The following is a 9,623-nucleotide window of genomic DNA, read 5'->3' on the forward strand; positions in this document are numbered from 1 at the left end:
CAGGTAAAAACAACTGAAGAGTTACCCTCAGCTGACAGGTACCTTAATGAGAATGGTGGTACCCTCAACTGGCAGGTTAAAACACCTCATCAACCCTCAACTAGCAGGTGAGTCCCCATCCTTGGGTTCACTTGGTGCTGAATCCTACTCCAACTGAATAGACATTGAACTATTTATGCTAAACTGAACTGGACAGGTACTGAGTTTCACTGAGTTTTTTAACTGACTGAGTTTACTGAGTTCTTTAACTGACTAAGAGTACTACTGATCGTGAAACTACTAAGACTATTCTGCAACTATTGTAGCTCTAGGTAAACAACTAGATTTTTTAGGTATTAGATACCACCAAGACTCGATAGCATGAAAATAAAGCATAGCATGATCTTGAAAAGCATAACAATGTCCACTTGTTCATAATTTATTCATAGAGACATTTTATCAAACACTTGTAGGGCATAAACTTATACGTGATTGGGATCACACAATGACATGTCATGATTTCTACTATTTACTTCACATAGGCATTTTAGCAAACACTTAGGGAACATGGATTATTTCATATGGTAATGGCCAACACATGAACATCATGAATAAAATACCCAATTGTAAATAAGGGTTTAATATGTAATTCATATAATTCATTACATAACTATTTTAATTTCATGGATACTTATAATTAATCATGAATTAAAACCCAATTACTATCCTGAACATGAATACAATCGATTTCAAGCATGAAATTCATAAATCTGAGATCTTGTGTATTAAAAAGGGGTTCTTTGACTTCATCGGTGAAATAAACCCATGAATGAACACCTAACATACCTAAGAAGATTAAATCTTGAAGGTTCTTGGAGGAATTCTTGAGTTTGTTCTTGATTTCTTGAAGCTAAGGTTTTTCTCTTTGAGAGAGAATGATTTATTTCTTGAGTAAGTAATGAAATAATGAGTAATTAGTGCTATTTTAAGGCTTAATTAGCAAAGCATTGGATGATCCAAGCTAATGGTAAAACCTCTTCCATACTAAGTGTCTCATTAGGGGGAGTGTGTGCTCCTTGATTATTGATAGTGAAAGTTGTGCCAATATGGCTATTGTCTCGATGGTGGAACACTTGAAGTTACCAGCTACTCCCCATGCAAGTCTGTATAGGCTCTAATGGTTGAATGAATGTGGATAATTGAAGGTAAACCATCAAGTAGTGATTCGGTTCAAAGTTGGAAACTATGAAGATAAGGTGCTTTGTGACATCATTCCAATGCAAGCTTGTAATCTCTTGTTGAGTCATCCATGGCAATATGATAGGTCAACCAAACATGATGGCTTGACCAGTTATTATTCTTTTGAGTTCAAGGGTCGAAAGTACCACCACCAATTACTTTCACCATCACAAGTATGTGAGGCTCACCAACAAATGAAGGGCTTGAAAAGGAAGGAAAAAAATAGGGAACCCGAGGAGAAGGGTGTTGAACCCAAAAGTGGAAAGGGTGAGGGAGAAGAAGGAGTTTCGACCTTGACAGGTAGGGATTCAATGGTATTGTTGGATCTAAAGGGAGATCTCTTCAAAGAGCATGATGACACCACTCCTATGCTATTTTTGGCTTATAATTTTAACACTAACCCGTCCACTTCCCCTATCCCTTCTTTTATTTATAATATTTTTCAGGAATATGAAGATGTGTTTCCTAGTGAGTTGTCATAAGGACTACCTCCACTTTAAGGTATTGAGCACCAAATAGACTTTGTCTTGGGGTCACAATTTCCAAACAAGCCGGCTTATAGAATCAAATCCACAGATACAAAGGAACTTCCACACTAAGTTGAGGAACTTCTCAATAAAGGGTACATCAAAGAAAGCATGAGCCCATGTGTGGTTCTGGTGTTACTAATGCATAAGAAGGATGGAACTTGGTGCATGTGTGTGGATTGTTGGGCCATCAACAAGATTACGGTAAAATATCATTATTCTATCCCTAGATTACATGACATGCTTGATGAGTTGAACGGTTCTTGTGTATTTTCCAAGATAGATCTTAGGAGTGGATATCACCAAATTCGAATGCAACCCGGTGATGAATGACAAACCGCTTTTAAGACCAAATTTGGTCTTTATGAATGGATGGTTATGTCATTCGGACTAACCAATGTTCCTAGTACTTTCATACAGCTAATGAATCATTTGATGAATCCATTTATTGGAAAATTTGTTATTGTTTATTTTGATAACGTATTGGTTTATAGCAAGAGCTTGGCCGAACATGTGCTTCATTTGAGAAGTGCCTTTGATGTTCTTAAGAAAGAGAAATTATTTGCCAATCTTGATAAATATTTCTTTGAGCTCAAGAGGGGTCAAAGTAGATGAATCCAAGATAGACGCTATCAAAAATTGTCCAATCCCATAAACCGTTGGTGAAGTAAGAAGCTTCCACGGGTTGGCTAGTTTTTATAGAAGGTTTGTCAAAGGGTTTTGTACCATAGCCTCCCCCTTCACCGAAGTCATTAGAAAAGACCAACCCTTCAAGTGGGGTGAGGAGTAAGGTAAGGATTTTAAGGCCTTGAAATCTATGATCGTTTCCATGCCTTTGTTTCAATTGCCAAACTTTGATAAGATGTTCGAAGTTGAATTCGATACTAGTAAAGTAGGCATATGGGCTATTTTGATGCAAGATTTAAAACCCATTGCTTATTTTAGTGAAAATCTCAAAGGTTCCACTCTAAACTACTCCACGTATGATATATAGTTGTATGCCTTGATTAGAGCATTGGGCAATTGGCAACACTACTTGTGTCCCAAAGAATTTGTGATTCGAACGGACCATGAATCCTTGAAGCACATTCAGGAACAAGACAAACTTAACAAACATCATGCCAAATGAATTGAGTTTCTTGAAACCCTCCCTTATGTTATTCAATACAAAAAGGGCAATGATATTGTGGTAGCCGATGCTTTGTCTAGAAAACATATTCTTGTATCTACTTTATCTTCAAAATTGATGGATTTTGAGAGCTTAAACTCATTGTATCCATAGGACCCTTACTTCACTCTTATATATAGGTAAAGTGAAGCATTGGATAGGGAGAGGTATCATTCGGCTAGGGATTCTAATCCTTATGCTAATTTTGATGGTTACTTGTTTCGGGGAAGGCGGTTGTGTGTATCCTCTAGCTCCTGGAGAGAGTTGTTTGTGAGAGAGGCACACGATGGTGGCCTCATGGGTCATTTTGGAATTGATAAGACCCTAGGAATATTGGAGGAACAATTCTATTGGCCAAGGATGCGCAAAGATATTGTAAAAGTTTGCGGCTAATGCATGGATTGTAGGAGTGCTAAGTCTAGGATCCTTTTTCATAGGTTATACACTCCGCTTCCCACTCCATTACATTCGTATTTTGATATTTCTATGGATTTTGTGTTGGGGCTTCCACGGACTCGAAGGGGTAGGGATAGCATCTTTGTTGTTGTTGATCGCTTCTCCAAAATGGCACACTTCATTCCTTGCTCAAATAATAAAGATTTGGCTAGTGTAGCTTCTTTTTTATTGAAAATATTGTTAAGTTGCACGGCATCCCAAGGACCATTGTAAGTGATAGGGACTCCAAATTCTTTAGTTTCTTTTGGAAGTCAATATGGGGTCGACTCGGTACCAAGTTGTTGTTTTCTACATCTTGCCACCCACAAACCGATGGCCAAACGGAAGTAGTGAATAGGACGTTAGGTTCTATGCTATATTCCATGGTTAAAGGTAAGTTGGCGTCTTGGGAAGATCACCTACCTCTCTTTGAATTTTCTTAGAATCGGGTGATCTATTCAAGCACAGGCATCACGCCTTTTGAATGTGTCTACTGCTTCAACCTCCTAACCCCCTTGGATCTAACTCCTTTGCTAAGTGATGTTGTTATCTTAGATGGAAATAGGAGGCCTGAAGCTATGAAAATATTGCATGATGGTGAGGTTGTGCTTGAGAAGAAGAAATAACAGGTCACCAAACGAGTCAACAAAGGAAGAAGACGTCTTGTGCTTGATCCGGGATATGGGGTGTGGGTACACCTATGGAAAGACTAATTTCCCAACCAAATAAAGGGCAAGTTACTGCCTAGATGTGATGTTCCATTTCAAGTTCTTGAAAGAATCAATGATAATGCTTACAAGGTCGACTTGCCTCCGGAATAACAAGTGCATAACACGTTCAACGTGTGTGATCTCTCACGGATTGATACCATTAAAGATGAAGAACCATGAGTTTGAGGTCAAAATCCTCTTAAGATGGAGAGGATTATACGGGTATCATGGGCTCGAGACCGTTTACTAGAAGCCAAGCTCGAGAACTACAAAGACTTCAAGGTGCGTTTATGAAAATGGACGCATTTGAGCTTATTGTGAACTTGACCATGGGAGTGTACACATTGACATGTGAGGGCTGGCCTAAGGTGCTCAAAATTATACCCAAGTCTGCCCAAATAAACTCCAAACCCGCCACACCTCATTAAGGGTAAAGGAGTCCTTTTGCTCTACCTTTTGTTATAGACTCTTTAAAGAACCTCCTTTATTCTTGTTCCTTAGTTAGCTCATTTTGATTCAAGATTGTAATATTGAACACCATTCCTCTCAATAGAGAGTATACCACCAACATTTGAATACCACAAGTGAAAGGTTCCGCTTATGTTGTGAGACGACTAGAAATGTGAGTTCTTGAGTGAATCGAGCTCCTCTTGAGTTTGCATAAGAAATTGGTGCTTGTTAACGTATTTTGTAGAGATTTTAGAGTTTAATATACTCTATAGTTGCTACATTATGTGTTCTCTTTGTGTCAAGTTACCTATTTTCTTTTTCGTTTAAGTTTGTGTTTGTTGTTTCCGTTTGGTGTCTTGTCGTGTGGACTATTTTGCGAAGATTATGGACTATTTTGTGCTCATTTAGATACCGTTTGGTATCACGTATCTACTTCAATCATGATTTTACTATATCACCCTTAATTAATTATTATGACCATCTAAGAATTGTTATTGACACCTAATTTTTGTCCTCCCTCCAAGTTCAATTTCGAATTTCTTCGATTTTAAATAAAATTACAACATTTATTTTATCTGGATAAGAGCTTTTTAAAGTATTTATCTAGGTAATTTTGTCATTTTAAGTAGCGGTTATATATTTTTGTATTCTTTCACGACCCAGACTAACGGACCATTCAGGCAACTACGCTATTCTAAGTAGCTAGGAGAACCCTTATTACCCAACAAAAAATATGTGGAAGACTTCTGTTTTTAAGGAAATATAAAGTAAATTAAAGACTAATAAATAAACTTTTTCAAAAACTTCATACAAATGTCCTTCACTATCCCAAGACTTGGCCAGACATGTACAAGAGCTACCTATTATAACATAGACTGACAATGAGATAAATAATACAAGGACTCACATCTGCCAGGAAGAAAGTGCAGAAGTTAGTGCTGAATATCGTCATTCATCTAGTAACTGCAAACTAACTTGCATTCAGTCTACACCCCAATAAGGATGTAGAAGAGTAGGGTCAGTACAGCCACATGTATTGGTAGGCATCATCAGCCAACCATGTTAGTTAAGAAATCATAAAATAGAATTAAGAAAAATAAATCATGACATCTTGAATAGAATATAATTCAACCAAGGATGTAATAACATTATTATTTTACCTATATAAGTTACATCATCCAATTACTCTACCAACTCCATCAATATTATATTCACTACTAATATACTCTAGCCTTATTAATTCACACAATCAATCACAATCCAATGCTAATACATCACTATCCTCTTTAATCACCTTATCTTTTTCATTTCTCATATTCACAGGAATAAACCCGTAATCATAGACAACCCAAACTAAAATCTCGGGCTAACAACCAAATGCTCTCATATAATATTAAAGAATGATAACTAGCTATTCTTGTAATCTACGGTTAAAATACGTATAAATAAGGCAATTCAACCAACATATAAGTAAATACAAAGTTTCACTTCTTCAAATACGTATCATAAAATCAAATACCCAATGAATCAACAATATAGCAATAACAGATCAAAAAGTTCTCACAAACAAGCCACATAACCATCAAGAGTATCAACCATACTGTAAGCATCCACAGACTCAACACAACCATGTACACATATGCTATGAGACTTATTTTTACCCAAATAGTCATGACCTGCAGGGAACAATCTATGTTCATGTACCGTACAGGCGTGGTACCCAATCCAACATACATATATCCATACTGGCGTGGTACCCGATCCAACATACACATATTCATACCGATGCAGTACCCAATCCACCATAAATAAGTCAAATCAATATCGAATTTACACTTCCTCATAGCATACAACGCAATGTACTAAGTTTACAAGTACACTTATAGTCATGAGATAATTCCATCAGTGAATTTCAATAATCACTTATACGTGCATCAACAAGCCATTCATGACATTAATACAAGGAGTTATCATTATCAAAAAAGCCTCTCATAGGCACATTTCAATAAATTATCATTATCACCAATTTAGCCTCTCATGGGGATCCAATAGATAATGTGCTTTTATCAATACCAAAATAAGAATATCATAAAATAAATCACAATTTAATACTTAAGCATGCAAGTCACTATTGGAGTATTACTTACTCATTGATTATTAAAATGTCACTACCTCTTTCAATATACTGCAATCATCATACTAATTCAAGTCATCTATCTTTTAGATATTACTATGCTCATCAGTACTTAATCCTAGTATGGTTCTCCTCACCATATTATTGTCCAACACATACAACTTAATATCATTATAACTCAACTAGGTTCATCACCAAAATAACTAAGAACTATCAAGTACACATACTTCGTTTACAATAATCTCATTGCAACACATAGTACATAACATCATAAATATCACATAACTAATCAATAATATAGTTTTCAGAATTAAAGTTATGTTCTCGTGTCTTTATCCACCTTAACTACATGCCCGCATTCCTAGACTTGCTTTCTCCCGTCAATTCTGAATTATGAAAATATAAAATAACACAATCTTCTACTCATTAAACCTAGCCTACCTGGTCGCCAAGATTTTGAAAGAAGCAAGCTGGAACAAAGATGCTTTTTCCTTTCTTTCATGCATTGGAACAATCAATAATCTAAAAATCAAGTAATTATAAGAGTAATTAAATAATTACTCTTCAAACAAATATCTTGAAGATTCAACCCCACTAATTCTACCCTTAATTCAAGATCTATATCATTTTCAATTCAATTAACCATTAATTATCTCTTTCAAGCTTAACCCATCTCCATTAATGGAGTTTTTATGCTAAAGGTCTCACCTTTACGGAATTCAAGTAATTTGTAGTTTAGAATCAGCTCTAGGTCATATTAAAAGCATCCGTGAGTATTTCTCAAAAGAATTCCACCATTAAAGGTCTTTTTAAGGATTTCAATATGTTAAAGAATTAAAAGACGAAGAAAATAATAGAAAAACTTACCTCAACGAAGGAATTTCACCTTAAGCTTTGGAAAATCACCTCTCTAGGGTTGGAAAATGAAATTTTGGATTTTTAGACCTAAAATACGGCTGAAGTTGATTCAAATATTATTAGAATTTTTGCTATAGCGAAATCCCATTTCAGTCCGGATAGTGCTCAGTAAAACAGTCATAACCTCTTACTCTGAATTCAGATTGAAGAACGATTTATTGCGGTGGAAAGAGGAATCCGAGATCTTTTATTTGGTAGGTATTAGACCTCCTAACTCCTCATATTTTAGAAAATATGATTGTTTGAAGTTGACCCTAATAGAAATCCATATCAAAACTGTATCGGAAAGAAAGTTGTATACTTAACTTTGTGTTAGGGATATTTTATGACCTTAATTCACAACTAAATAACTTTCAACTAAAGTATTGATATTATCACTCATGAATAATTGAAATTTATCGTGCTTGAGTCTATTTAGACACATCCAAAGGCTAAAATCTTCACCAAAAAATTTGAGGTGTCATAATAAATAAAATATTGGCTATTTTGGACCCAAGTTAATATTGTGGAATAAAAATTAAGATTTATTATGAATTTATTACAAATAATTTAGTAACGACGAAATGGGTCATTGCAATCAGATACCAATTTACCATCAGTTAGTCCCCGAACAGACATTCAGTGGAGAAAAGCACGAGGTTCAAATTAGAGAGACATTACTAATAGAGTTGATTATACTGCACCATATTCACTCACTCGATATCCTTATCGACCAACCCATATTCTATACTCAATCATTCTATCAAAGCTTTCCAAATACGAAGAAGTGGAACCAAATATTTACACACGAATCACTTATTCTCCTTTCAGTGGCCTAAGTGTTAAACTTGAGTTTTATGAAAGCAAGATAAAGATGGTTAAAAGATTCACCTTGAAGAATAAAAATATTCAAAAATACCTCTCTCTTTTTTTACCAAAGTGCTAGAGTCCAAATTCAATTCTGAAAAGTGCTATGAGGTGCTACATGAATCTACTACTCAAATTGTCAACATTAGATAAGTCACATCTAATCCACCCAACACACAAGCTCTCTCGAAAACACCTAACTAGGTTTCTAGACAAGAGTACTCCATGGAGAATCTACATTTGATCATATTTAAGCCACCACACCACTTACAAGTCACATAAATTAGATATCCGCATGCGTTCAATCAAGACTACTAAATTTATTTTATAAAGTTAGCTTCAAATTCTCACAACCACTATCCCTTTTACCTCAAGACCACTCTCTGTTTCAAGCTTAGTGTTTACTACTAGGTGACAACACAATATCTCACTCATTACACAGACTTACAACTATTAGCCGTAGAGATTCCACAGAATTAGAGTCTACAACACATTCTACTCCACAACATTATTAATATTCATCTAATCATCATACCTTAATTACTCAACAAGCAATATCCGCCAAGTATCACACAAGGAAAGATCAATCATGTCATTTAATAATTCACTTATTCTCCCATTCAGGATCATTCTTAATTATTTTATGAGTGTAACTAACCCATATGATTTTGCATTGCCATCATCATGAGAATTAATATCCTCTAAAAGTGTCATATATTAGCTAACTCTGTGGGACATATAAATGTATAATTCAGCCACAAGGTCAAGCCAATAATAATTTATCTTCTCAAGATTTTTCCTAATGCATAAATCCACAGCTATAACTTATGTCTAGACAATCACTAACCCAACGACCAACACTTCATAGTCAAGCCAAACCACTCTTATATCACTAACACCCATTTAAGACATACAGAGTCATTCTTATTTCTACCTAACAATATTTTTATTACGGGCTTCACTTAACTCTTAATCTCCTCAAGAGTGGTCCCCACACCACTAAAACATAAGTAAGGTAAAAAAAAATAAACCGATTATAGGTCATTAACAGTCTCATCACCAATATCACATTCCAGACAAGTTATCGATCAAATTTTGTAGGTATCAACAACCTTTACTAGTTTTTGTCACTTTTATTTAGAAATCATTATTTTGTCAAGAATTAAGAATCCGTTCACATAAGGAACTCAAAGATCATGTCACTTAGTCAGTCCTCG

This window comes from Capsicum annuum, chromosome 1 (assembly GCF_002878395.1).
Source record: "Capsicum annuum cultivar UCD-10X-F1 chromosome 1, UCD10Xv1.1, whole genome shotgun sequence".
Classification (NCBI taxonomy): Eukaryota; Viridiplantae; Streptophyta; class Magnoliopsida; order Solanales; family Solanaceae; genus Capsicum; species Capsicum annuum.